Below are 27051 nucleotides of genomic sequence, written 5' to 3'. Positions count from 1 at the left end.
TCCATTTTTCGCAATCTTTTATCAGAGTCATTTAGAAACACCGGCAGAGACTGGTGAAGCAGCAGTGTGATGACTGAACTTAGGCTCACCTCTAAGCAGCCTGGGAAATATTAACCACAAACTTGAAGTGAATATATCCAAAGCCACAGGGTTTTTTGTTTGTTTTTTTTCTTTTCTTTTCTTTTTTTCCTCTTTTTTAGCTCATCAGCCATGATACTTTATAAAGGCATTTGTAATACTGCAGAAAAGAAGAACTGAAAATTCCAGAGGTGCATTTTATGCAGTATGAAATACGGTCTCCTCCAGTTTCATATCTTAAATTTGGCTTTTGCTGTATTCCAGTATAATACTCAGCTTGAAAGGAGCTGTATAATGGCATAGATGAACAAATATGTTACATGTACAAAGGAAAAATTAACCCTGCCAACATCTTTTAGGAAATTTAAATTTGAAATCTGAACTAAAATAGGTATCTTCAAAGATTTTTTCCCTAAAACTTGTTTTCTTTAAACTCCTATTTAACACCCTTAATTTAATTTTCAGTGCAGCAGGTGTTACTTACCAAATACTTTCTAAATAATATCTGATTAGTGCATAGTACTATATTTTAGGTTGAGAAATCTATATGGAGTTGCACCATTAGTTAAGTGAGGACCCAATGCCTCGTGTGAGATAAAACTGGTCCCCGTTTCAAACCTCTTTCAAAAAGTCTGACAACCCCAGAAGACTAGATTATTAAGATACAATATGCACATTCATTCCGCCACGTCCCCACGTGCCTGTGGGAATATGAGGTCTACATTTCTAATACATTCAAAAGCCCAATTTCTAACGAACCAGGCGGTTCCAGGAAGGCAAAGAGACCTTCTGAAGAGAGGGATTAAAGTGGGATGAATTAGTTTGGCAGAGGTTGGTCTTTATTTTGTGTTAGGCAGACGAGGCCCTTGCTGGGGGCCACAGCTTTTGAGAGTTTGGCCACTGAAATCCAGAGACGGTCTGATAACGATCTTGGAAGGGCCAGAGTCTGAACGTCAGTGAAGATAAATCAGGCAGTAACAGACGTGTGAGCAAGGTCAAAACCTCCGACAGCAAGACGATGTAAGGTGGAAACTGTCCTTCATCTCCATCACAACACGGCTGAGTGCCGAGGCGGTCGGCTGGTTCCGTCGAAATGAATCCACTTCTCTGGAAATGACCTAAAAATACACACCCGGCACGCCAGCGCTCCCAAGGCTCTTACACAGAGCAGGCACAGGCCGTGTTCTGGCTGCAGGTATGAAGAAACGCCAAAATTAAGATCTTAATCTTTACCGGTTACAAAGCGCATGGCTGTGAACCTGAATTCGGACTCAGGACTAACTCGACCGTCCTTCTTCCACGTTTCCCTGCGGTGTCCCCTTGTCACGTCAGACACCCCACAGCTGCCGGACGGCGAGAGCTTTCCCACGGCCATCGCCCAGCCGCCGGCCAGAGCTGCTGGGTGTGCAGACCATCAACTGCTGCTCCATGAGAATCCGCATCCCTCCTTCCAAGGGGAGAGGCTTCCCAGCCTTGGCTTCATCCCATGCCTCTTCTGGCTATAAACCATGTATCAAGCGCTGTAAGGAAAGGGACAATGTTAACAGATCGAATATTACTGTATTTCTAGATCAGCTGATGAAAAGTATTCCTTCTTTGCAAAAGTGTATTCATTTCTTCACATGCTGATATCCATTCTCCCTGCAAGTGCTGTATATATATAAGTCTTTACAACACTGGCATCAAGACAGCTGACAGCGTGTTACCTTTGGTGTATTTTCTAAAGCTCTTCTCCAAACACTGTCACTGAAGCAGCCGCTGGCAGGTCTGCCTACACCCTGCTGACCACCCTCCCATCTCACAACCTTATTCTGGCTATATTCTCTTACAGAGGGAAAGCACCGTCATCTTCCTCATGCCAGAAACCATCCCATGCGAGGTGGACAGCAGGGTCCGCCTTGCAGAAAGCTTCAGCACGGCAAGACGTGAAGATGGAGAACTGCATTTTTCTAGTGCTCCTACCCTGAAGTCATTTCCAAGGCAAAAATTCTCTCCTTGCAGTCCAACTGGAAGATGAAAACTTAGACCAGGGAGCCTAAAATTTTGGTACCCCTCCACCAACAGCTGCAGGAGTCCTTGGCACGGTCTCTGCTTCCCAAAAGTTTATCCATTCCGTCCTACCCAGCTCACCATGAAAAATAATTGCCCATATTCCTCACCTCCTGCACTGTCTTAAGGTGCTTTAGCTGTCTAAGATCTGCTTTCCCCATGACCCGAGATAATGTTTGAACGCCTGGACAGGACACACCTCGCACATCGTCCAGCTTGTAATAAGAACCCGTTGGAGGTGTCTGACCGCGCTGGGACTCGCAGGCTTTCCACCGCCTCGTCCTATGCGATGGCTTGGAGCATCACGACGTGACTGATGCAGGGCTTGCTGCTGGCTAGAAACAGAGCGGGGAGGTATGAAGCTCTGGAGTTTGTGGCTACCTAAGCAATGAAACTCAAGCAAGTTGTGTATAATGAGAAATATGAACCAAGACGGGGAGTTCTGCGCCGCTGAAGACCCGAGAGATGGCTCTGGCAGGGGGACAAGCTCCAGCCTCTGGCTGATTATTTCCCAGATACACCACTTAACAGGGTGGAGCACCCAGACATGCTTTTAAATAAAAGCGAGGGCCAGGGTGTCAGAGATGAGGGCACAGAGACGGTCTGCACGGCAGCTCCTGCGGTTTCGTGCAGTTCCGTCCCAGGACCTCGCCTCCTCAGCTTGCCCCCTCCTGCGGCAGCTTTTTCGAGGCACCACTTATTTTTCCAGTTCATACCTTTCCCCCAAGCTGCTTCCCCTCGCGCAGCACAGCACAGCACGCAGGGCTCCGCTTCGACATGCAAATCCGCCGCCGAAGCTTGAAGTTCCCCTACCAGCACCCTACGAGCAAGGAAGCTGTGATTACCCCCGACGAGGATGGCTGGGTACGGAGATGCAAAGAGACCGAGTGATTTGCTTGAAAGTCGCACAGGATGTCGGGCTGGGGCAGGAGCGGAGCAGAAGCAGCATCTCCCGACACTCGGGCTGCGCACAGAGAGTTTCTGCTCTTCACACTTCATCCCCGAACCAGCAACGGTCCATGCAGCCAGGAGATGATAAAGGTCCATGGGCAAAACCCACCGTGCTCGGGAATGCAGATGTACTGTGGGAAAACACAAAAGAAGCGGTCCCTCCTGAGCAGTAATTCTCATTTTCTCCCAAACCAAACAGATCTAAGTTATCGCTGGAATGATTCTGTCCTCTAACAAGGAGGCGGTGTAAAAGGGCTCAGAAAAATGAGGGTGCTTGTGCAGGAAAAACAGCAGATGCGAGAGAAATTTTCACTTTGCCTCCAAATTAAAAAAAAAAAAACCAAACCCAAACGATACCTGGCTTTCTTCAGCAGAAAACAGAAAAACTTTGTCTGCAAAGTGTAGCAAAAGTTGTTCGGATGAGAAGAGGGAGGAAGCAGTGCAGAGGAGAAAGAAGAGAGCAAAGTAATTTTCCATAAATCACCAAAAAATGGACAATTTCTGTGGAAAGCAGATAATTTATACAAACATTTTTGTTTGCTTTCAACACCCTCTAATCCCTTATACTTTTAAATCAAATGTAAGAGGAAAAACTTCACAGGAAGTTTTCTCCACTCCAAAAAAAAAATCACAAACTAATAATTTTCTCTTTGTTAATGAAGAAGGCTCTGAAGTACGCTGCATAGGAAGATGAACTCTGGAAAGATTACAGGGAAATATTAGCCCCTCCATCAGGGCCAGCAGGACAGAGAACAGAGCAACCGAATCAGATGTTGTTTTTGGGAAGTCCCACATCACACACACTACATTAGATTAGAAAAGCAAAGATTGATTACCCAAGAATGAACTTTAATGAAAATAAAAGCAGGAAGTTCTTTGCTTCCAGGAGCCAGAATATTTAAAGGCTGGAGCATCTCATAATAATTTTTTACCCAAGGTGAGTGAAGTGTTTTAGATAGCTGTGTCTTACCCAGATCAAAAAGCAAATTTCCCTTTACCTGCTTACAGGCTTGGAAAAAAGAGACTTCAGCTTAGAAAGATTAGAAATGCTTCTCCACATTTCCTGGTCTGGGTCAGAATGAGAAATTAGAAATACTATCCTTTCACTTCTGATTTTAGCCAAACCAAACAGCAAGTACCAGAAATCAAGGTGAGACGGGGAGAGGTGGACAGGACACAAGGTCTCTACGTGAAATTTTCTACATTTTTGTGTTTTTTGACACACCAGAAATGTTCAAAAGACTCAAGTAACTTTCAGCCAAGCCAATAACAAAATTTAGCCCCCGAGTCCTTCTTGTCTGCTCAGTTCCAGCGGCTCCAAACCAGCACCAAGGTTGGATTTCAGGCGGCCTCAAGTGTCAGATAGGTTTGGACACATCTCCTTTGCAAGGAGATACCTCTTGCAGTCATCTAATTTCCTATAACCCAGATGACACAAAGCCTTCTGCTGTGCAAGACGTTTGAGCCGCGCTTTGTCCCTCTTGCTCGTTGCCACGGTGAAGGCTCCAAACCCCATACAGCCCAGTTTGCAAAGGATTTCGCTGAGGTCTCTGCCACTTCGCCTCCCCTCGCTGCTGCGGACGGCTGCGCTGGGCTCCCTGCCTGCAGGCGGGAGCAGATGGCCATGTAGGAGACTCCCGACCTAACTCTTAGTCAAGCTAATGGTGGACGCCAGGATCTCGTTGCCATCCAGCAGAAACACAAACGTGCTCTAATGTGAAATGAGCCAGAAGCCCTCGTGCAGGAAGGGAAGAAGCCCTCGGTGGTCGCAGTCTTGGATCTACCACTGGCCTTGTCCACGCTCAGGACCACATCTGAACTTTCCCTCCTGAGCTCTTGAAGCTTGCAACGTCTCCACGCGAGCAGGCAGGGTAAGATGGGAGCCGTGTCTAGTGTGGGAAGCAGAACTAGAGAAGAGCCTGATGTTTAACAGCAGAAGTCACCACTGCCTGCACAGCATCTGCAGGGAGAGGTCTTGGCCTCAAAACAACCCCTCCTAGCACCATCATCAAACAGCTCTGTGCCACATCAGATGGACTAATCTTCATGACCACAAGATCAGATTAATCAAATTTATCATACTCTTGCAAAAGAAGAGAAATCTTTTATTCTGAGACTCCTTGCTGACTGAATAAACCATTATATCATTCTGGATAAAAATGAAATGGGCCCAACACTGTCCTATTTTTTTCTCATGTAAGTGAGAATTAATTTAAGTGGTGTAATTAAGATTACATCAGTGCTACGTGAGTAAAAAATAACATCAGAATCGAAAAGTCTGTCCTTATTTCATAATAAATACTGCGATAATGGATGGCTGCTTGAAAATACCCCTTATTTGTGATAAATTTCTAAGTTCTGTTGTACGGAGCCATGAAGTTCAGCACTAGCATGATGGAAAACTCATACTCTGAAGAACAGCTGTATGAAGTAGAGGGAACATGCTGTCGAGATACAAATATAAAACTGAGCAAATAAACCAACAGACTTAAAATAAAAATTACATATTACAGCTATAAGTCACCCCAAGTCTTTATGTCCTGTTATCTTGCACATTAAAAAACCAAATACTATTTTTTTTGTGCTCGGCAACGTCTCGTGATGCGTGACTTTGGAGGAGCAGGCTGGAAACAGTCCAGCAGCTGATAGACCTATAGTGTTTACGTGGGGGCCCAATCCAAAATGCAAGGAGACAGAACAGGGGTAACGATACAGGTATTCTCCTCACCACCTCGAAGACAGCTTCGCGTTAGTCTCTGAGCACGTGCACTGTTCATCTCCCATAATCAAATCTTTTTCTTTTTTTTTTTTTTTTTAGCATATGCACAGAACTTGATTTAACGTGTTTTATCTGATGGAAGAAAAGCCCAGTTTCGCACCTGCATCCTCTCCAGCATGTGGGACCGTCGACACGACGGGGCAGACGGACCGGCTCCGTCCCCACAGACAGACGCTACTCGAGATGGTCCATGCGGCCGTGCGCGCGTCTCCCAAAATGCATTGGTTAGAGTCTGATGTCTCAAACCAACGTCCTGGTGAGCCACCAGACCATGAACGCTTCGGGAACTGGTTCCAGCTTCGGCTGCTCCTTGCGACACCGGCTGAGCGGATGAGCCCCCAGCTTCACCAGCGGCCCCTTCCCGGGGCAGATTTCTACAAATTTGAAGATCAATCTGTAAAATCACTGGAAATTCTTCAAAGTAGCTCCTCTCCTTTATTTCTGGCATTTTCACTCTCTGGAAAAGGGAATGTAAATAACAAGCGGTAAGTCAGATTGTTCTGGTCCTCCAAACGCTTTCTATTTGCTATGTATTTCAGATTATTTTCCTTAATACATGCGAAGGCACTGCTTAATGATATGTGTCAACAGTCAGCTGGACGTTCCCCCTCTAACACAAAACACGCCCTTTGAATGATGTAAAATTCCTTGAACAATATGAATAAGCAACAACCATCAGGCAGAGTAATACTGGAAAAACAAAAGAACAAACTCTTGCAAAGCCTCCAGTCAGTGATGTTGGGATAATGATTTTGATGAGCGGCATAAAAAGGCAACCCCTTCTCTAAGGTCTCTTTTCTTAACAGTATTTCCCATGCAGGTGCACGCACTGCCCGTTTAAACAAGGTCTTTAAATCCAAAGCGACGGTACCGTTTGCAGGACACTTTCATACGTATCTTCCACGCGTGAACACAGAGGTCCCTACAGCACACGCACGTTCCTTGGTTTCCTCAGCCCAGCTCCTCTTCCTATTGTCCTCTACATCAGAATTACCCATATTCCTATTTCATAAGCTATTTACCTATACAAATAGAGACGAAAGCCAATATGCCTGCCACTTAAAGGACAGCCTTCAAGACTTGGAGCTGTATTACCTGTAAAGATGGCTCGTGACAGCAGATGGACTTTCCTCAGTCACAAGGTGAACAAAGTATATATATATATTTTTTTAAATTATTATTTTTTGCTAGTTGGAGTAGTTACTCTGCCAGTAACAAAATGCACAGCCACTAAAAAGAAGGTTGGAAATCGCTGATGTAAACTGCAGGACAAGCCCTTGCAGGAGCTTGATCACTTCTCAGCCACTTACGTTCAGCTGGGATTGACTCATGCATCGTCCTGGGAAGCAGCTGCATTTGTATCCTGTATTTACAGGGCTTCAGACCATGTTTAGGCTGAATTTCCCTGTACAACAGTGATGGCTGGTGGCAGTCCTGCTTGTTTACTCAGCTAGTAGAAAGTCATATAAACTGGCATCGCCCTCACGGCATCTGTCACCCGCACCTTGAACCCAGCCAGCACTGGTTACTGGCACTAAAAAGCACATGAACGTACAGGGATCACTCAGTTACATCATGAAACGAGATGAAATAAAATAATTTAATGTGCAGAGCATTGTTTGTCTCGAATAACTAAAACAAATGTTGAAATCGGAGTTGTTTGGAACTTTCTCATCACAGCACTTTTGTCTCAGAAAACATGATTTAGATCAGAAGGGAATTTCCCACAAGTACATTTGAATTTTGCTTAGATTACCCCATATAAATATAAAATCAAAATAAAATGTTTCAGTTGTGTTTATTAAAAAAAAAAAATACCACAAAGAACAGCTGTCTTGTTGAAATGAGCTGAAATATTTAATTTTTCCTCAGCCCGACTGTGACCTGTGTCCACCTGAGCTACCAGCAAGCCATGAAGTTTCTAAGTAATTTTTGCACCTCCTGACCCCTCTTCTGTGGTCAGAGTCCTTAGCCAGACTACAGCACTCATAACACAATCTATTTAACCTTAATTAAATCTTGGTGTTACCCCATGGACGTTCATGACCACTAATGAGACCGTTCCCAGGGGACAAAACCCTGCTTCCCGAGGCACCCTGCCCTGTTTCGGTATTAGGGAGCACCACGGTGGGTGACCGCCCCTGGAGCGGGGCTCAGTGGAGACCCTTCTTATGCTGTATTTGGACAGGGTGACTGAAAAACCTGAAAATTTGGATTTTCAGCTTCGTACTCGACCAATTCTTTTATCTCCATTAACGCCCAGTAGCGCACTCACAAGATAAGATAAGAAGAAAGCGTCAAGACCAACAGTTACATAATACTGCTAATATTAATAAGTTGAGTCACAGTAACTATGTCAAAATTTCCTGTGGAGATTGTGTTTCATTTGCTTATGGGTTTTTTTTTTTTCAAAGTTCACGCAAATACCTTTTGAGCCCATCTAAAAACAAGTCAATAAATGCACGATGACCTTCAAACGTGCAAGATGCTAGAACAAGTGAATTCCTCAAGACAGAGCGAGCCCTCGCCATGAGCTGTGGCATCATCTTCCTCCTGTCACCCCCCACTCCTCACGCTTCAGCAAAAGCCACAGCTCTCTGAAGCTTTGCTCACCACGATGCAGCCTGGTTTTTGCAGCTATTTTCGGCACCGCCGCTGTACAGCGGCCAAGTTCGCAGACGTATTTGTGTGATTTTTCAGAACTTCCTCCAAGTAGGTCTTTTTTTTTTTTTTTTTTTTCCATACTAAGCTCAACATTTTTACTCTTCCTAGGTCAACCAAAAGGCATCTTGCCTTGGCATCGCGCCTATCTGCCCGGCCCAGTCACAGCATTTCTTATGAACGGTGCCAGCTCCTAGGGCGGGTGGAGCGGGCTGCAAGGGGGGGACCCGACTTATTTACTAAAAGCCCATCAAAAACTATCTCTGTAGACCAGGCTCAGCCCCTTCAGAGATAAAAGGGCAAGGATTTGGGTGCTTCGCCACAGGAAGGCAATTCCCAGGCAGCTTCCCGCTGGGTACTCGCTTCGGGGACTGAAGGCAATGCTATTTTTCTTCCATTTTTATGCCCGTTGTTGAGCCTACATTGGGTTCCCCGTCCTGCTGGGGACTTCACCGAGTGCCTGGCATGTGCCAAGGCTCTGAGCTATTGCCCTGCTTGAAAGCGGAGGGGATGGCAGAGGAAATGACACTGGCGGGGTGTTGGTGCAGAAGCGCCGTGAGCAGACACGCACTCCGGACGTATGCTAACAACATCCTGCCAAGCGCAGAAAGCTCCATTTGCCGACAGCCCTACCGATCTCCAGCTCGAACCCCGTGGTACCCAAGGTCCACGCAAGAGTCTTGGATGCACATCAAGCGAGCGCAGATATTACGCCTACACATGCCGGTTTACAACAGCAGAGGATTGACCTCTTTAATCCTCCGCTCTCGTACATTAATAAAGCACTAAGCGTAGGTTCGGAGCAGGTTGGAGGTTCCTGGCGCTGCTGGGAGCGCTGTGGCTGAACTCAGGCTCTGAAAGCAGCTCCGGGTCCTGACGGCCATGGATAAGGAGCTGCTCCTGGGGCTTTTCCCACATGCTAATTCACCCCGTGGGGTCCAGAGCTGCCCCGAGCTCTGGCCAGGGCTGCAGCTCCCCACCCTGGAGAGCTCACCATGTAGGTTTAAGTTCAGAAGTTATTAATAAAACACACAAGGGGAGGGCGGAGGGTGAGCGTACTTGTGGGATGGAAGCAACCAGGCTGAAACGCCCAGAGCATCAAATTCAACGTACTCAAGTGTTTTTCTTCCCTTTTTCAATAGCTGCTTTGATTCTTTGACTTTTTCTTTTTTTTTTTGACATGCAAATGTTACTTCAAGCTCTTCCTGTTCTCGTGTCAGATGTATGCAGTCAGCTTTCTCACAGCAAAATTGCCCAAAAGCTTTAAAACCTAAAAGACGGGGGATTGCCAAGGAGGAGAGGCTTCACATGCGCCCTCATCTGACATGCTCAGCTCCAGGAAAACACCCTGCAGGCTCCCGAACCAGCCTGGCCCAGCCTCCAGTGCTGCCAGCAGCGAACAGCCCCTTTCCAGAGATGCAGATGAGGCGTTTGCTTTTGAGGACAGACCGAGAGAGAGCCTAATTCTCAGCTGATCCCCCAACACTCACTTCCTCAACCATGTTAACCAGTTTGCCAGCTGCAAAAAAAATCTGCTCTTCTCGGACTTACATCACTCGGCCACCAAGCCCCCACAAAAACCAGAGCTTTCCAGTTCAATGACACGGAAACCAGTGCATAACCCTGGTCTCAGCCCCAGCTCCTCCGGACCACTGTAACCCCACGCACCCCCCAGCATGCACAATCCCACCCACGCGTCCTTCCCATGCAAACAAAACAGCCATGAAATTGTACGGGTAAGAACGCTACCATTAGAAATTCATCATGATGCTATTGGAAAAGCAGGGTGGTTACCCTGCTACCACAAATAAATGACAAAAAAATTGAAATGTGTTTATTGGTGTCAAGGCTCGTGCAGCCCACGAGACTCGGGGTAGCTGCCAGACGGATCAAAAAGCTTGAGAATCACCAGCCTGGTAACAGCCCTGCAGACCTGGGGTACCCACGCTTTACTTCCAGCTTCCTAAGAGATGTGCTGGGCAAAGCTTTGGCCGTCCCTGACGATGCCCTTCCAGCTCTAGGTGGCTCAATCTCAATATTCAGTTATATTGTTGAATTTTAGCCCCTCAAGCTTCCAGCCCAGGCTCAGCCCCAAGTGAACTCCCGCTGTCCCCAGGCAGCACCCACCAGCAAGTGCAAAAGGCAGGGCAGGGCTACGGGAGGGACAGGGCACCGCCAGCAGCTATTACAGCCCCGAGAAATAGCTGAGTCAGCCTTCCGTGTGATAAACCGTTGACTCATATTTTCAGTTTCTTGCTTTTAATCAAAACGCATCTGTTGCAAATTCATGCCATGCCATGCTCTCCCATGAACCCCCCCGCCTCCAATGGATTTGCATCATTTGGAGTAAAACCCATCCCCCTCCCTTATTACCTTAAAATGTTCTTCGCAGCGTTTCTCAATAGCAAATGCAATTCCTAAGGTCTTGTTTTCTAAAAGAGCCCAGACACCTAGTGAGGATACAGATGTCGATGAGGATGAGCTAAAGCCACCGCTCACAGCTCTGGCAGAGAGAGCACCCCGCGAGCAGGGAGACCTCAGCCCTGCGGTTCTGAAGGCGCAGAAGAAAGCAAGAGGCAATTCAAAGGCAATTACATGAGAACAATTAATCAGAAATGGGAAACGGCACGCATGGAGGGAGTTAACTGCAGGAACATGCCTTTGGCACTGCCCGCCAGGATTACAAATGCCAGCAGGTGAGCTGGAAAATCAGCGTGCTGCTGGAAGCCTCCACCAGCTTCGTGGCATTTGCTCCTTTACCTGTAGTACTTTGCCATATGGGCCTGATCCAACACACATACATATGTTTTCCTGCTTCCCTAGCAGGTTTGTTTCTACTTTTCGAGGATGTAAAAGGCTTACAATCCCTGTGTGTGCCAACGTGGATGAAACCTCTGACTCTGAAGAAACCCCTACCCGGGCGCTTCCCGCACTCCCCTGACGTGCTCAGCATCAGCTCCTGTTAGAAATTTCCAAGAACTCCCCAAAGTTGCCCAGGGAGGTGCCACTTCTGCAGGCTACGGGAGGCGATGGGCAACAGCTCATTCTGTGAGGCCGCTTGACGAGCTGTCAGCGGTGCCTATTTGCGGGTGCACGTGTATGCCTGGACGCCCAAAAGCATCCAGCTCCCGTTTTTCCCATGCGACATACCATTTATTTTTCAGCTGTCTTGAGAACTTCTGTAGGAATAGCGCTTCATCTCAGGGACACCCGAATATCTAATTATCACCTTAACCAAGCCTCGATTCATCCTAGCAATTAAATTAAAACAACAAAGCAAAACCAAGAGTATGGAAGCATCTAGGGCGCCTGACTATCTAGCTAAGTAACTCCTGGTAATTTCCCTCACCTAAATCATGTGAATCAACAATATAATGAAGGTCATCTGGGGAACCGCTCTGCATCAACAGGAAGCGCGATGCAATGCTTCAAGCAGAAGATTAGGATCCGGAAACCTGCAACTATTTGCTTTTCCTCTCTCTTCTGTACTTTCATCATCTATAAAACAGGAATACTGACATTTTTCCTAGCCTATAGATGCATATTCAACCACTTCACTAATGTTTATGGAGCAACTGGAGAGGTTCAGACGACAAGGGCTGAAGATACGAAACCACAAAAGGCTGTGAGTGATTCAGAAGAGGCGGTGCCCTGGGAAGCGCCGAGGCGCAGCGTGAGCGTGGGTTGCGGGATTCCTCTGCAGGCAACGCCGGGGCCACGGCGGGTGCAAAATAAGCACCAAAGCAGGGGAGGGAAGTGCTCCGGAAACATAAATGAGACAAAGCAAAAAGCTACGGCTAAGTACCTCGGAAGGTGTCCCAAACAAATATTCCTTTTCAAACGTATTATGTTGCAACGCTGTTAGAGATGCATAAGGGGAAGGCTTTATTTCCCCCTCACTGCCTAGAAGTCAGACTTACTTGGGCCATTTTTTCCTGTCGCTGGAGTCTGGGACAGGAAAAGATGCTCCACATGGCAGCTGGAAGGGTTATTACAGGGTTACAACAGTAAGACTAAAATAAAACTAAATTATATAAATAAGTCTAGGAAATATTGGCTGTAACACAACTCCAAAACCAAAGTGCTAGCCGGATTTGTTAAATAGTCATAATTAAATCAAATATATCTCCATTAGCAACTTATTATGCTGTCGAGCAAGATTAATTTAGCAAGATGGTTCAAGTTTTTTATGAGTGCATTTTATAATACCTGGACATCAGAGCAGTTTTCTGTGTATGCAGTCCAGCAGTCAAAACTACAATTGCTATTAGGCTGCAATTAATTGGGTACAAAGCACTCTGCCCATTTCATTGTGTAAGCATGAGGATGAGCCAAAACTTTTCCGTCAATCTGCCTTTTTTTTAGCAGAAAACTGAGTTTTTGACATAACAATTTGCTTGCAGCCGTGATTTGCTTTCCAAGGAAGTTCCCTCAGCGATGTTTTTAATTTTCAGTGGGTTAAATGCTGTCGCAGCTTTCTGTAAGAGAATTAAAATAGTTTTGTTTTGCCAGTTTTCTGGCAAACGGGTATGCACTTTCACCCCACTTTGGGCTCAGTTGCTTTCTTTATCCAGACCAGCCTGAAACAATCTCCATCAGCACGTTTGCCACTCAGCTCTGCGTGCCTCTACTCCTTCACCCTGATTTATGGGAAGCAGTATTTTACATCCTGATGACTCAAGGTTCGTGCAGCACATCATAACTTATTTTATGGCACAGTGATCCTTTACCTGCCTCCAGCGATACGCGGCACTACCCGCCCCGGCAGGTTTAAAGCGACCGTGGATGCTCCTCGCCGCAGTAACCCTGATCATCATGGTTGGGTTTGTTCCTTCAAACCACAGGATTTACCCTCAGGGTGTCTAATTCCTGCTTAATTCCGCCTCTCCCATCCCTGTGGCCAGGCTTCCACAGCAGAGCTGGTGTGACCGTGGCAGCGTGGGGTTCTGCCGACCCGCCGCGGTGCAGGCACGCATGAAAATCTCCAGCCCCCCTGCACGCACCGAGTTATTTCTCACTCACTTATCGCCATGTTTCTGTGTCTTCCAAGTTACGCTGAAGCTGTACAGGATTTGATTACGTACTTCAAGATACAACAGCGATAACGAGCAGATCACGGGAGCAGGAATCAATGACCCAGCAGCGGTAACCCAAGGCCCATCACCTCGCCTGCCTCCTGCCAGCTCTCCGTGCTTTTATGTTAGATTTGCTGACCAGCTTCAAACCAACGTTAAAGCCAACACAGAATACTGCTTCATCCCTTTTTTTCCCCCTTCCTTCCCCCCCCCCCCTTTTTTTTTTCTTTCCTTAGCAGGGTGGTTTTTCCAAGATCAGCAACAAAGGAAAGCTTCTGCTAACATGGACTCAGTCATCAGGGCTGTCTCTGCATTGCAATGCAATCTGTTCTCAGAACCGGCAGTGCCAAGAGGAAACCAGACACGTTCACAAATACGTGTCCAAATCAAACATGTCAACATTACAAGCCCTGACAAACAAGAAACTCACTTGGAAGCTACAAACCTTCCTGCTCAAGGCCATAATTGAGTCAAGTTCTTGGGCTCACCTTCATTGGCCTCAAAATACCCCGAAAGTCCCCAGCTCACTGCAGCCGATGCCAGCACCCAGCCCGCACCAGCCCGGCTCCCGCGGTGGGGCCATACGGCACATCAGGAAGGCAAAACTCATCCCAGGGCATGCACAGGGTCAGGAACATGGCTGCAAGGTCTGCAAAGTCAGCCAGCCTTTAAGTTGAATGTATTTATAAGGCGGTCTGGCAAGCCTGGCTCCGCTTTTCTAGCTGTCTCCATTCGGATGGAGACCTGGATGCTCCAGTCCAGCCCAAATGCCCTCTAACAGAAAGCAGGGCATGAGGAGAAGGGGGACAAGGCAGTGGTGCAGACCTCTGCCTTGACATGAAGGAGACCCAAGACCAGGTCTCCTACAGCCCAGAGCGTACGGCAAGAAGCAGCTACAGACACGACTCCCAGTCCGAAAGCTTATCCATATTCCAGCCGTATTACTTAAATTAAAAAATAGCGTTCGCCACCAGGGATATTTTTTTCTTTTTCCCACCATGTTTCCAAGGCAAAAGAACAGACATTATCAAACAGGTTTGCTGGCTATAATAGGGAAAAATCCTATTATTGAACACCCACACAGGCTTTTTTGTCCCTTGGTCCATGTATGCTCTTGGTTCTAAACGAAGGAGAACAGACAAGATAAATTAGAGGGGAAGATGTACTTCAACAAATAGATATACTTCTTTTTTTTCTAAAACTGTCTCGATTCTGTTTATACTGGCTAAGAGACAGCATCCCCTATTCTTCTCAAACATACCAAACAAAACCCGAGCTAATGACGTGATTCCTGTAATCAAGGTCACAGGCCTGGTTTTGCTGGAGCATGCAGCTGAATGCTATACCCAGGGCAGAACTCAAAACTTCATTTTAAATGGGCCAAGTATCAAAAACTTAAATAATTTGCTTAACAGGAGGAAAAGCACTTAGGGAATGTTTTTCTCTCAAAAGAGGAAAGTTGGAAAGCTTGTGGGTCCTCTAGAGTGCTTCATCCAGAGGAAGCTGCAGGGTAAGCTGTGATGCTGCTAAAGTCAACGGCAAAGCTCCTCTCCACCTGGGTGAAACCGGGATTTTGCTCCATCTCCTTCGGGCTACACCCAACTAGGAAGGAGGGTAGTTCAAAGAGAGAAGGGATGGCTCACCTCTCAAACCCGTCTGGGAAAAAAAAAAAAAAAAAAAAAGTCCTTTCCTGGCTGAGAAACTCACCTGGGGCATCAGTGCCTTAAAATAGCAGCCGTGACTCTGCCATCGCAAACAGCGGCCGCTCCCTGCGTACGCTGCACGCGAGGGATGCACGCCGCGGCATACGGGCCCTTTCTCTCTAAACAAGGAAATCAACATAAAAGGAGGACTGGCAGATTGGGTTGCTGACACAAGAAAACCTGCTTTAGCTCCTAAGTCTATAGTTTGCCTGACACAGAAGAAAACAAATTGGATTTGAACTGAGCGGTCCTGGTGATAAGGCTCAGCCGCTCAACCGGGACAGCTCGGGGTGCGGACGGAGGGGAGTGCGGTGCCCGGGGGTTTGCACCACGGCTGCTTGGAAAACACGCAAGCAGGAGTCCTCCCTTCCCCTCCTGCCAGCCCGACTTCACCGCGCCGCCACGCATGCCAGCTGGCGAGGGATGCGGGTGTTTGTGAAACACCGTATCTGGGCACGAGGCAGAGGTGGCTGGTTTTTCTCGAGGTGAGCTTGCGTGAATCATACAAGGAAATACAACCGTATAAAACTGGCAAAGCTGAAACTACCGCAGAGAGGGCAGCTTTTTCAAAGATGGGTATCTGGTCTTCTGCTCCTAGACCCACGTTCGGGTGTGTGAGTGAGAGCAGCGGGATAGTCCCACCTTGAGCACTCTGCAGAAGACCATGGAGGCACCAGAGAGCTCATTGCCTCTGATGAGCAAGTCTGCGCTCGTTTAGCTGATGAGTATGCTACTGCTGACTCTCCTCTTCAAGGCAAGAGGCAAGGGACACTTGCTCTGCTCTCCCCAATAGGCTTTGGTCATGAGGAATAACAAGGGAACACGGATGTTTTGAGTCATCTCCACTGATCCATCATTCAGGGAAAAACCAGCTTTCTTTTCATAGCTGTATGCAGCAGAAAAGATAAGCAGAAGAAAAAGAAAAGCTACAGGGAATCCCCCGCGAGTTTCTTGTAGTGCACTGTACTTCATCTATGGGAACTAATAAAAACAGTTACAGCTGCAGGGTTTATAGTCACACAGTGGGATATAAGTAACACAGCACTATTAGAATAGGCTGCATTTTATTTTCAGACCAGTTTCTAGCCCTCCAAATAATCCAGATGGACGTGCAGGAGCATCCCATAAAGCGGCTCCCGTAGCTTGTCCAGCGCACGCCGTGAGACCAACGCCTGGGTGCCCGTGCTACGTACACACATTGCCTGTCTGTGCCTGCAATCCTTTCTGCACAGCACGAGCTACTTTTACTTGCACTGTATATTTGACATAAATTAAAGCTCTTTTAGAGACAGCTTTTCCAGAGCACCTTCATGGGCTGAGGGACCTCCCACATTCATGCTTGTTATTGCCGGCTTGTCACACACTACACTTTTATCAACCACAATACTTGTTCAGAGGAAGATGATGCAACGGCTGCATGGGAAGTGTCAGCTATTTTGTACAATGCTGTTTATTGTTTCAGAAAAGAGACTTTCAAAATGGAACGGTCGCTGCCGTGTTTACTGACCTCCTCAAGAAGGCTTTTGGCCGTGCCTTTTCTTTCCTGAAAGGGAGGCAAAAATATCAGGATGCAAAAATTAGTGCATGTTAGTGAGGCGGCGAAATCAAGCAGCACTGTCCCTGACCCATGATCCTCCTCCTCTGCACCCGCTCTGGCTTTTCCTGGGGGCTGAACTCCAAGGGTTGAGCGGATAAGATAATCCTTTTTCTCTATCTAATCTCTTCTCTGCTGCATTATCTCAGCACAAACGCATGTTGGGCTCTCCACCGCTCAGTTAAACTCTCTCGGTGGGTGCAGCAGCCACGGCGCTGCCTGGGGTGCAAACAGGGCTGGGGGAGCTGGTCCATCCCCCCTTGTGCGCTGCTGCCAAGGAGCCGAGGTGGCATTGCTCTCCCCAGGAAAGGATCACGCAGGGGAACTTTGATCCATGCAAATAACACACGTGGAATTAAAATGTCTGCCTGTTTTCTTTTATGTAGCTTGCAGTTACCCTTCTCTCATACGGGGCATAAAATCAGTTCAGCTCCATCAGTTCCAGCCATCTCCATCATCGCTAACCTCATAGGAGCCTGCTGCATCCAGGCGTATTACATCATACATCAACAAAGAAAGGACTTAAACCACAGCATAATATATTGACAAACACAGATATAGGTGATAAATAGTAACTTATGAATGTGCATTAAAAGCAGGTGGATCAGATAATAACGAATCACTAGAAGCAAAATCACTATATCAGTCGACCTGCAGCGGGGCCACCCCGCAAAGCCGTTTCCTCAGCGGCAGAAAGCGGTGTGTCGGGGCGAGCACCGAGCAGAAAGCAGCGGCTGCAGCGGCGTGCCGGGCAGAGCCCCGCGGTGTAAAGGAGCTGGCAGGCACGCTGCCGCTCCGGTGACGTTAAATAGTCGGTAACGTAACCTTTCCTCTGTACGGCCTGTCTGGGAGCCATTATCTTTTATTGCCCTCTGGAAATCATTAACTCTATATCCAAAAGTCTATGCAGACAGAAGCAGGATAAATGGAGACTGATCAAACTCAATTTTCTCCAGATTAAAATTAAATTCAGTTTTCAGACTTCTAGTGTACTCGCACTCTCACAAGTGAAATTGTGTGGTTGCCCTTCACCCAGCAGCTGCTTAATAACTCCTACTATATGCAAAAATCACAATTAGCACGAGCAGCCATGGAGACCTGGCTGCAGGTGCACGTTGCCTGCAGGACCTGCTGGCAGCCGCAGCGGGCCCTGGACTCCTGCGGACATACATTCCTGCAGCATCTCACTGGGTTTTTGTCCAGACATGCAAGGATGGCTACAGTCAAATTAATTAAGGCACACTGACATCACGTTAAAACCAATTTCACGCTTCCAGAAAGCGACGTCAGCCCAGTTCAGCGCTTCCCATCAGCGGGCGTCACTGCCTCTATAACGACACGAGGGTAATTAGCAGGCTGTCCGAGCCCACATGCTGGTGACCGGCAGGACGAAGCAGCCTGTCCCCCCCCCCCCAGCCCCAGCCTGGCTAGTCCCCCAGCACCACAGCTCAGCAGGAGTCAGGCAGGGCGAAACCCAGGACCCATGCGTCTTTAATTTCCAAGGGTTCGTAGCCCACATTCCCCAGGAAGGAGCAATGCCGCTTCTGAAGCTTGCAGAAACGCTGCACGCCGCGGGATGTGGAGGTTACCATATTTCAGTAATCCTGCGGGTACGTGCTCTAGGCGGACAGAATACAACTCATGCTTTTCAACAGGTATTATGGGAAACCCGGAGAAAAGAAAGCAGAGGCTCAAAGTTTGTCACCTCCGGATTTCCCCGTTCTGCACCTTCCACCACCAGATGAGGCAAAGGCAAAAGCTGTTTCATCTGCAGAGCCAAGAGCAGACAAAGCTGCTGAGTCGCCTGCAGACACCTCTGATTCACACAACGCTGCCTTATGAGAACGCTGCCTTATGAGAATCTCGTATTTAAGACGCTCCCTTTCCTGTAAAAGAGCGGCAGAACTGGTTTTGCAGCCCTTCGGTCATGCTAATTCGCTGATGGAAAACAAGGTGCTTGTAAGGGAGAGCAAGCAAGCGAGCTTTATTCAGCTTAATCACTGGGTTAATTAATTGTACACCGGATGAACAGCATTGATGTTGTATAACTAGTGTAAAAGTGCCTTAAGTAGGGTTCACTTAAAACAAGAGGCTCTCACCCATGAAACCATAGCCTTCTCTCCAACAGCAGGTGACTGTCACTCCCAGCAGCTGCCAGAGGTAAAGAAGAGAAGAGAAGAGAAGCTGCCCTGAGGCTTTTCACCACTAAGGTCAATAAAGTCACACAAGGTGTTCCCCTTTCTCCAGGGACACAGTCTCAGCTGGGAGAGACTTACTTGGGCTCTTAAACTTAGCAGCATAAGGCTAAGTTGTGGACATATTTCGCTAAAATAAATGCAAAGGCTCTATAAGGCAAAGGGGACTGACCCAAACTCCTCTGAAATCACTGAGCACTTTTACCAGCAGCTTAATTGCCCCCAAGGTGAGGAAACCCCCCGTCTCCCCGCAGATTTGCCTTTCACAGCAAAGGAAACAGCTATTAGCATTATGATGAACAGATGTATGGGGAAAGTCCTGATCAGGGAAAACTAAAATGCAATCCATATTGGGGGTTTAACAGGACATCGCCTACAGAAAAAAAAAATCCTAAAGCGAATCAGCACAGACCATGCTATAGTGAAGATTTCTCAGTTGTTCTCCCAGCCATAGAAAGAGTACAGACTCCTCCAGGGCTACGTGAGAATGGCTGTTCTGGAGGAGGAATAGATTATATATTGATGAATTAGTGGAGATTGACAGGCTCATTAGCAGAGTAATTTAATGCGCTCATGAACGCGGCTTCTATGCTGCACAACATGAACGGGGCAGCGAAACGGCGGTTGTAGGAGTTCTGTATCACGCTGAATTCATCTCGAAGCGGCGGCTGGATCGCATCTACGTAAATAGAGTTTCCTTTGTGTGGCCTCAGACACTGACCCAGCGGGAAGATATGGCAGAAGGCGATCCCACAACGGCAGGCGATGGCTCTGCTCCGCTGGACCTCTGCAAACCACCGCCTTGGCGCAGAGCCTGGCAGCGAGGGCCTGGCCTGGCCAGTAATAGCACGGTAACGAACTGGAGTAATTTTTATTAATCCACTGAAGAATGACTGCACGGCGAGCGTATCCGCGTTAGAGAGGGAAGAAGCTGCTCTTCCCTTCCTCAACCACAGCGTGCCAGCGAGGGCATACAGCGCTTGACATCTCCTTTGCCTGTTTCTTCCATCAAATCCACCTGTATTTTCTCCACCAGACCTGGCCCACTTCTGCAAACCTCTCTCCTGCAAATCCCTCTTCTGCGTCTCTCTTCTACAAATAAACCCCCTCCCAGGTTTCCTCCTGCCTCCCAGGTGGCAGAGCTCTGCCTGCATTCGGTGTCCAGCGATTTCCTCACAACGCTCCATAGCGCCTACACTGAAAAGCCTGGAGCATTTAAAAAAAAAAAAAAAAAAAAGAGTGTATTTGCTTTTTTTAAGCTGTTGTAGCTGAGCGGGCTCCAGGACGGGGCTGTATTTGGCAGACGTCCACGGGTGCTGTGAAGCGATAAGTGCGGCTGCCACAGCAGCTCGCCTTCCCCCGCAGCAGCTCGAGATGAGACAGGAAAGGGTGGGATGGGTGTCAGCTCGAGAACAAGCTGTGACAAACATGAGGCAGGAGACTGAAACTCCTGACGTACCAGAGATGCTGAAAAGGCGACCGCAGACCTCCTGGGCCATGAAGGAAAAGCAGCCCCGCAGAGCGGCCCGGCACACACGTTATGGGTCCCAGAGTGGCATAGATCCAAAGCCGATTGTGTTTTTCATGTTTTTATACATCTTTCTCTCCAGCTATGCTGCAGCCTATGCAAAAGCTCTTTGCTGTCACACCATAGACCTGAACTTGACCTCTAGCCCTGGGGATAAACTCCACAAGGCGGGTGAAGCCAATGGTTTCTGTGCAAGGGTCCCAGAACAACTAGGGGACGTGGCTCCCACCCTACAGCTCAAAGCCACTACTGAAGGCTGACTTTGGCTTCCAGAGGAAAAAAAAATGGGCAGAAACAAAAGGGAACCATGCCCAGGCTTTGCGAGCCGGGGGCTGGCAGCTGGAGGTTTGGGCCCCACGGGTACAACAGTCATTGTGGTCACAAGCTTGGCAAGGGCTTAGGCAGGATGGCAGACACTCCCTTGTGCCTGACAGACAGCATGGCTACCGGGTACAGCAATTACTGGGATTAAATAAGAACAGAGAAACATTCTGTCAAGGAAAAGTGAGAACTGCAAGCTGCACTTCCAGCAGGCGAGAGAAAAGGAGATGAGCAAAATGAAGTGCAGAGAAGGGCAAAGAGACTGGCAGTAAACCACACGCTCTTCCAAGTGCTCAAGGCAAAGCTCTGGCACAAGGTTTTGATCACAGACTGGTAAAACTGAACTCAGTGCATTCATTCCTTCCTGACACCTGCACCTGACAACTCCGGTAGGACCAGCAGCTCTCTACCCTCAACCTGAGATGCTCCTCCAAGACCTCTGAGAGCTGCTGCTCTTCTCTCAGGACTCCTCAGGATCTGGAAGCTCTTCAGAGTGCCCAAGTCCCCCACAAGCAGCAAGTGTTGGGGTCTCCTAGCTGAGCCCCTCCTTCGAACCCCTCCTCCAGATGCAGATGTGGAGGCTACCCTGAAGTGTCAGATGATGGTGGGTGTCTCCAAGGTCTGAGACCACACGGACTGCATGACCGCGGGGCCTCCCTGGTTGCACTTTGAGCATCTTCCCATCTCTCTGCCTCTGAACCTCACCCCAGAAATCTCCACATGCTCGTGCTCCACAGGCTCCACGTCCTCACCCTCACACCCTGCCCGGGCAGAAGGTAGCTCCTGCTCCCCTTGTTATTTCTGCATGAGCAATCAGCACCTGCAAAGAGAGCCTGACAGACCGCCAGGCCCCTCGTCTCTTGGGGGGGGATGCTGGGGTGGGGTAAGACGGGCTCGATGTGTGCTCTGCAACTGCGTTAACCCACGCCTAGCTTCAGGCACTCAGAGACTCCTTCCCATGGGAGCTGGCTCCGGTAATCACGCTGGGGGCACGGAGAGAGAAGGCAGGAGGGAAGAGCGCGCTGCGCTTGGTTCACATCGCCTTTTGAGCAGCGCTGATCTTGACCGTGGCTGTTTCTCATTGCTGTGGATAGCTGACTGTGTTCGCCATCAGGGCAGCGTTAAGGGAAGCATCGTGGTGGTCGTCACTTGTGTCTTGTCTTGAGTGGACGTTCCCCACTGCCACGGCCGGGAGGGATGGCAGCACAGAGGCTGGGACACCAGGGCAGCCCCTGACAGCCACCAGCCAACCACCAGCACGTGCAATAACTTGCAGAGACATTCTGCAGAGCAAGGCAATCCAAGCAGAAAAACGGAGCCCAGCAAGGGACGCAGCGACCCGCATTGCCGCCCAGGACCACCCCAGGGCTCCCACCCAACCTGCCAGGAGCTGCTCCGGGGCAGCTCCTCCAGCCAGCACCCAGGGGCACCCGCACTTCTCGTGGGTGCCACTGCCCTCTGCAGTCCCCAGAGGAACACGCAGCTCACCACCACGCTGCCAGGAGGTCCCTCCGGCATCCTCTCCTTCCAGCCTCACCTCACATGGGCTTCCCTACCAAGTCCCGGCCCAGAAGATAATTCATCCAAGGAAACGCCATTTACCCGCAGTGGGAGCACTGGAAATGGCGCTGGGGGCAAGTGGGGGCTCTGACCCCCCCAGTCCCATGCATCGCACCAGCTGGGGACCCCCCAACCCAGCTGCGGTTCTTGCAGAAGGTGCCGAGGAATGGCTGACAGCCTGAGCAGAGAGCGTGTCATCCCACACTAATCCCTCCACCCGTGTCCTTTTGCAGGAAACCTTCCAGCTTACAGCCAGCCCCGAGAACGCAGCTAAACGTGCCCCGTGCATCCGAGAGCGGAGCCGTGGTGACGCGCTGCCTTCGGTCACGTAGTTTGGGACACGCCTGACTCAGTACGGATGTCTCGGTCTAAACTGGCTACTTCAGGCTGCATTTATAGTCAGTAAAGACTCAGGCAGCAGAGTGTAACAGACTTGGCTGGAGCTGAAAGTGGAAGTCGAAGCAGTCTCGAGGTGAGGAGGCAGAGAGCAGCACCAGGAGGGGACACGCCGCAGAGGACAACAGCTTTGGCAACTGGCGTAAAGGTCCTTGTTGAAGCTTTCTAGACCACTGAGACCCGGCTGAGTCAGGATCAGGGCAGGAGAGAGGGCAAGGGCAGTGACAGCTCGGAGGGAGCCAGCACTTCTTCAGCCACCCATGGAGATGCATCGCTGCAGAGGCAGAGAGCGGGTGAGCTGTCGGGACACCTCCAGAGTCCCTGCTCTTCCCCAGGCTGCACGGGGAGACCAGGGGAAATCCCCAGGGAGTCTGCTGGCTGCACGGGACTGGTTTTGGAGGTGTCCTGGGAAGCACCCTCGTCCCAGCCCAGCCTGGCACTCCCGCCCAGCCGCCTCGCAGGCTGCCAGCCGGGACAGACCTCAGTCTGAGCACGGTGTGCTAGCAGCTATGGTTTCGAATAAACATTTCTGCTTTGAAGGCTTTTCTTAGTAAGCCAGTCAGATTATTACACATAAAATCTACACCTTAATGCAAAAAGTGGGAACAGAGCCTCTTGTTTTATGTGTGTATTAGCACAAGCACTGAGCAGTATTGGCTTTGTAGCAGCAAGTTAATCATAAAAGCAATCATCTAGTCTGTGGCTTGTTTGCAAAATGGAAAGCAGAAGATAAGAAAGGGCATCTGTGCCGAGGGCTCTGGCACCCGGGTGCTTTCAACATAGCTCGAACAGAGACTAACACCACCCATGGCTCCCACGCGATGTCCCCCCGCCGCCCCTACCTCCAGCCCTGCGTCCCGAGTGCCATTTTAAAAGCTCTGATAATATTGCAGTTATAAACACAATAAGGGTAATAAAGACAGTGAGGCTGGGCTGATTCCTGGGAGAGAAGTGGAAGGAGGATGTTCCCTGCCAGAGCTGGAGCTGAAGATTCAGATATCCACCACTGCCCCCTGATCCCAGTGCAGCGCAGAGCACTCAGCTCCCAGTACCATAAATTGGTGCCAATTTTCAAGACGCGACAAGCTGAACAAGAGCCTGCAGGCCAAATTCACCCAACGTTTAGTTGTGTTAGGGCTCATACAGTTTTACCAGTGATGAATTTGTATCTTTAGGTACAGAATCGTAATGGGCTCGAGCGCTCTGGGAGCAATGTTTCGATGGAGAAACAACAGGACCGTGGTCACAAACTCAGACTCTGAACTCTGAAATCCCCCAACTCGCATTGTTACAAGACACTCGGGCAACATAAATGCCTCTCCGCTGTCCCCTGCCTCGTTCCCTGCAGGAGATGAACGGCGCTCACTTGCTCTATGCTGTTTCTCCACATTGCTCAAGCCTGGCATTCTCTCTGTGCCAGTAAAACCCTGCTCCGAGGACAAACCGCATCGTCTCACCAGCCCTTCTGAGGTACACCTTGCCAGAATATTTATTGTGCGATTTCAGGGCTTGGCCTCGCGGTCTCATTTCTTGGGCTGAGACAGAGCAGTGACAGAAATGCTGCCATTCTAGTGACCGACTGTCGTGGTTTAACCCCAGCCAGCAGCTAAGCACCACGCAGCCGCTCGCTCGCTCCCCTCGCTCCCAGCGGGATGGGGAGGAGAATCGGGAAAGAAGGTAAAACTTGCGGGTTGAGATAAGAACAGTTTAATAACTAATGTAAAATAAAATATAATACTAACAATAATAATAATAAAATATAATAATGAAAAGGACTATTAAAAAAAAAAGGGGGAAAAAAAAGAAATAAAACCCAAGAAAAAACCAGTGATGCACAACGCAATTGCTCCCCACCCGCTGACCGATGCCAGAGCCGCGACCCGCCCCTCCCAGCCAACTCCCCCCCATTTATATACTGGGCATGACGTTCTATGGTATAGAATACCCGTTTGGCTAGTTCAGGTCAGCTGTCCTGGCCGTGCTCCCTCCCAGCTTCTTGTGCACCTCCTCGCTGGCAGAGCATGGGAAACTGGAAAGTCCTTCACTTCGGATAAGCGCTACTTAGCAACAACTAAACCATCAGGGTGTTATCAACAGTATTCTCGCACTCAATCCAAAACACACTGTACCAGCGACTAAGAAGAGAATTAACTCTATCCCAGCCGAAACCAGGACACCGACCTACACCACCTAATTTTCAAATGACATCAACAAGCACTTCACTCATCCAAAGCTCATCTCTCAGCTCTGTGGCTGCTCGGAGCACTCAGCACTTCCGAAAGAGCATCTCCTCGGCTGCTGCTCCTGCCTGCACCATCACCACCAACCACCCTGCTAGCAGGCTGGGCTCCGGAGACAGCCGCCGCTTCCAGAGCTCCCTCTGTCCCAGCTCCTGGGCACAACACACAAGCCTGGGACAGGGATGTCAGAGCAACTTTCACTCAGCCACTGCCTGAAGCGTGTACCTGACCCTGCAGCCTGGCTCCGGCCGTTTCAGTGCCTGCAGGGTACCTGGGGCCAGGCGCGTACCTGGGGCCAGCACACCCCCTCGGTTTAAAAACAAGCAAACGTGAACACATGAGCACATGGTGACAGCCGAGCCAGCGGCATGAAGACGGGCTGAATGCAGACTGCCTTTCCAAACACGTCGTTGGCTGTGCGGTGAATGGGATCTTCTCCCCAGCTGCAGCACCCATTTTTGCTTGCTCCAGCCGCCCTTTGCAGAGGCAGCAGAAAGGTGTTACTTGCTCTTCGCTAACCTACAGCTGGGCTGGCGGAAAGGCAAGTCCTGAGCGTGGCCTGAGCTGTTTGACATGTTGAGGGCTCTGTTCTCAAAGGGAGAGCGGGCAGAGATCACGGCTGTTGCTAGAGGAACAAACTGAATTTCGTCTGCCAAAGGCAAGGGTAAAGGCTGGAGCAATCGGCTCTGGCAGCAGCTATCTATGAGGGGACCCTGTCCCCACTGGTCTCCATCCTCAGCAGCTCTTAGTCTCATCTTAGTCTAGCCTCAGCCTCACCCCCTTGTTCCAGCTCCCCGGCTCACGCAGTTCCACTGGTCTCCTTGAAATCCACATTTATTTCTCATCCTTTTCAGGTTCCTGACCTTAACCTATCTTCCTGCTGTGGCACCACCAGCAGCAGTGTGTACCACAGCTACAATTAATACTTGACCTGACATAGAACAGAAGGAAATTAAGCTTATAGTTTATTATAATTGGTGCAAATCAGCTTATATTTGGGCAATTGATCTTATCTGTTCTCCCTTCCCAAATGCAAATTCCTTGCCTGAAGCAGAGAGGGAAGCTGGGCGGGCAGTGCTGCTCCAAGGAAAGGTCACCAGAACTACGGCCATCTGAGAGACAAGGGTCAATCCTTGCCTCTCTCTTGGCTGGAATAAAATAAATAAATACAGAAATGAAAGCCAAGCTGAGGCGGACGTCCAGGATGGAACATTGTGAGCTCGAACAACTAAAGCTGGCAGAGTTATAAGCAACTGGAAACTCAAAAACAGGAACTTGCAGTGGGATAAACCGAACAACCCGAGCGATGGGCAGCAGTAGCATCAACAGCCAGTGGAAACCCATTATCTCTGGGAACGCACACACGAAAGAAAACTCCCCAAATTATAATTTAAAGGTCAGACTTTCACAGGTACCAGCTTCAACAGGAGTTCCCAGCAGTCCAAAAATCAGGCCCTTGGGGTGCAGGGCGCCTGCGGGATGCCCGGGAGCAGCCGGACAGAGGCAGCGGGGAGGGGGGCACAGAGAAGACTTTATCACCGGCTTATCTGCCAAACGCGCAGTTATTTCACCCAAACTCGCACCTGCCCGCGGCGGAGGAGGAGAGCACCGAGGAGCCAAGAAGGGAACCGGAGAGCAGCAGCTCCCCTCCACCTCCCGCAACGGGCAGGTACCGATAGATCCATATGCGCTGCCTCCCGCCGGGCTCGGCCCCCCCCCCCTTCCCGGAGCATCCTGACCCTCCCCTCCGCTCCCCTCCCCACAGCGCCGGCCCCCGGGCTCCTGTCCCCCCCCGGTTCCCCCCTTCTCCCTGAGCCCTCGGGGGATGCCCGGGGACCGGCGAAAGGCGCCGCTTACCTCCCGCTGCCGCGGGGCAGGCGGGAACGCTCCGGTGGGGGCAGGCTCCGGTGGGGGCAGGCTC

General features: G+C 49.5%; 1 long non-coding RNA gene across 1 annotated transcript; it reads right to left on the bottom strand.

Moving 5' to 3' along the window:
- Nucleotides 1-27051, bottom strand: LOC127022029 (uncharacterized). Its single transcript, XR_007767286.1, has 4 exons — nt 26988-27051; nt 5958-6314; nt 2327-3209; nt 1-1598 (listed from the first exon to the last, which is right to left on the bottom strand). It is a non-coding gene; the product is annotated as an uncharacterized LOC127022029 (long non-coding RNA).

The sequence above is a fragment of the Gymnogyps californianus genome, chromosome 14, assembly GCF_018139145.2.
Source record: "Gymnogyps californianus isolate 813 chromosome 14, ASM1813914v2, whole genome shotgun sequence".
Taxonomy (NCBI): domain Eukaryota; kingdom Metazoa; phylum Chordata; class Aves; order Accipitriformes; family Cathartidae; genus Gymnogyps; species Gymnogyps californianus.
Note: the sequence above shows the minus strand (reverse complement) of the source record. Positions and strands in the feature narration are given on the sequence as shown.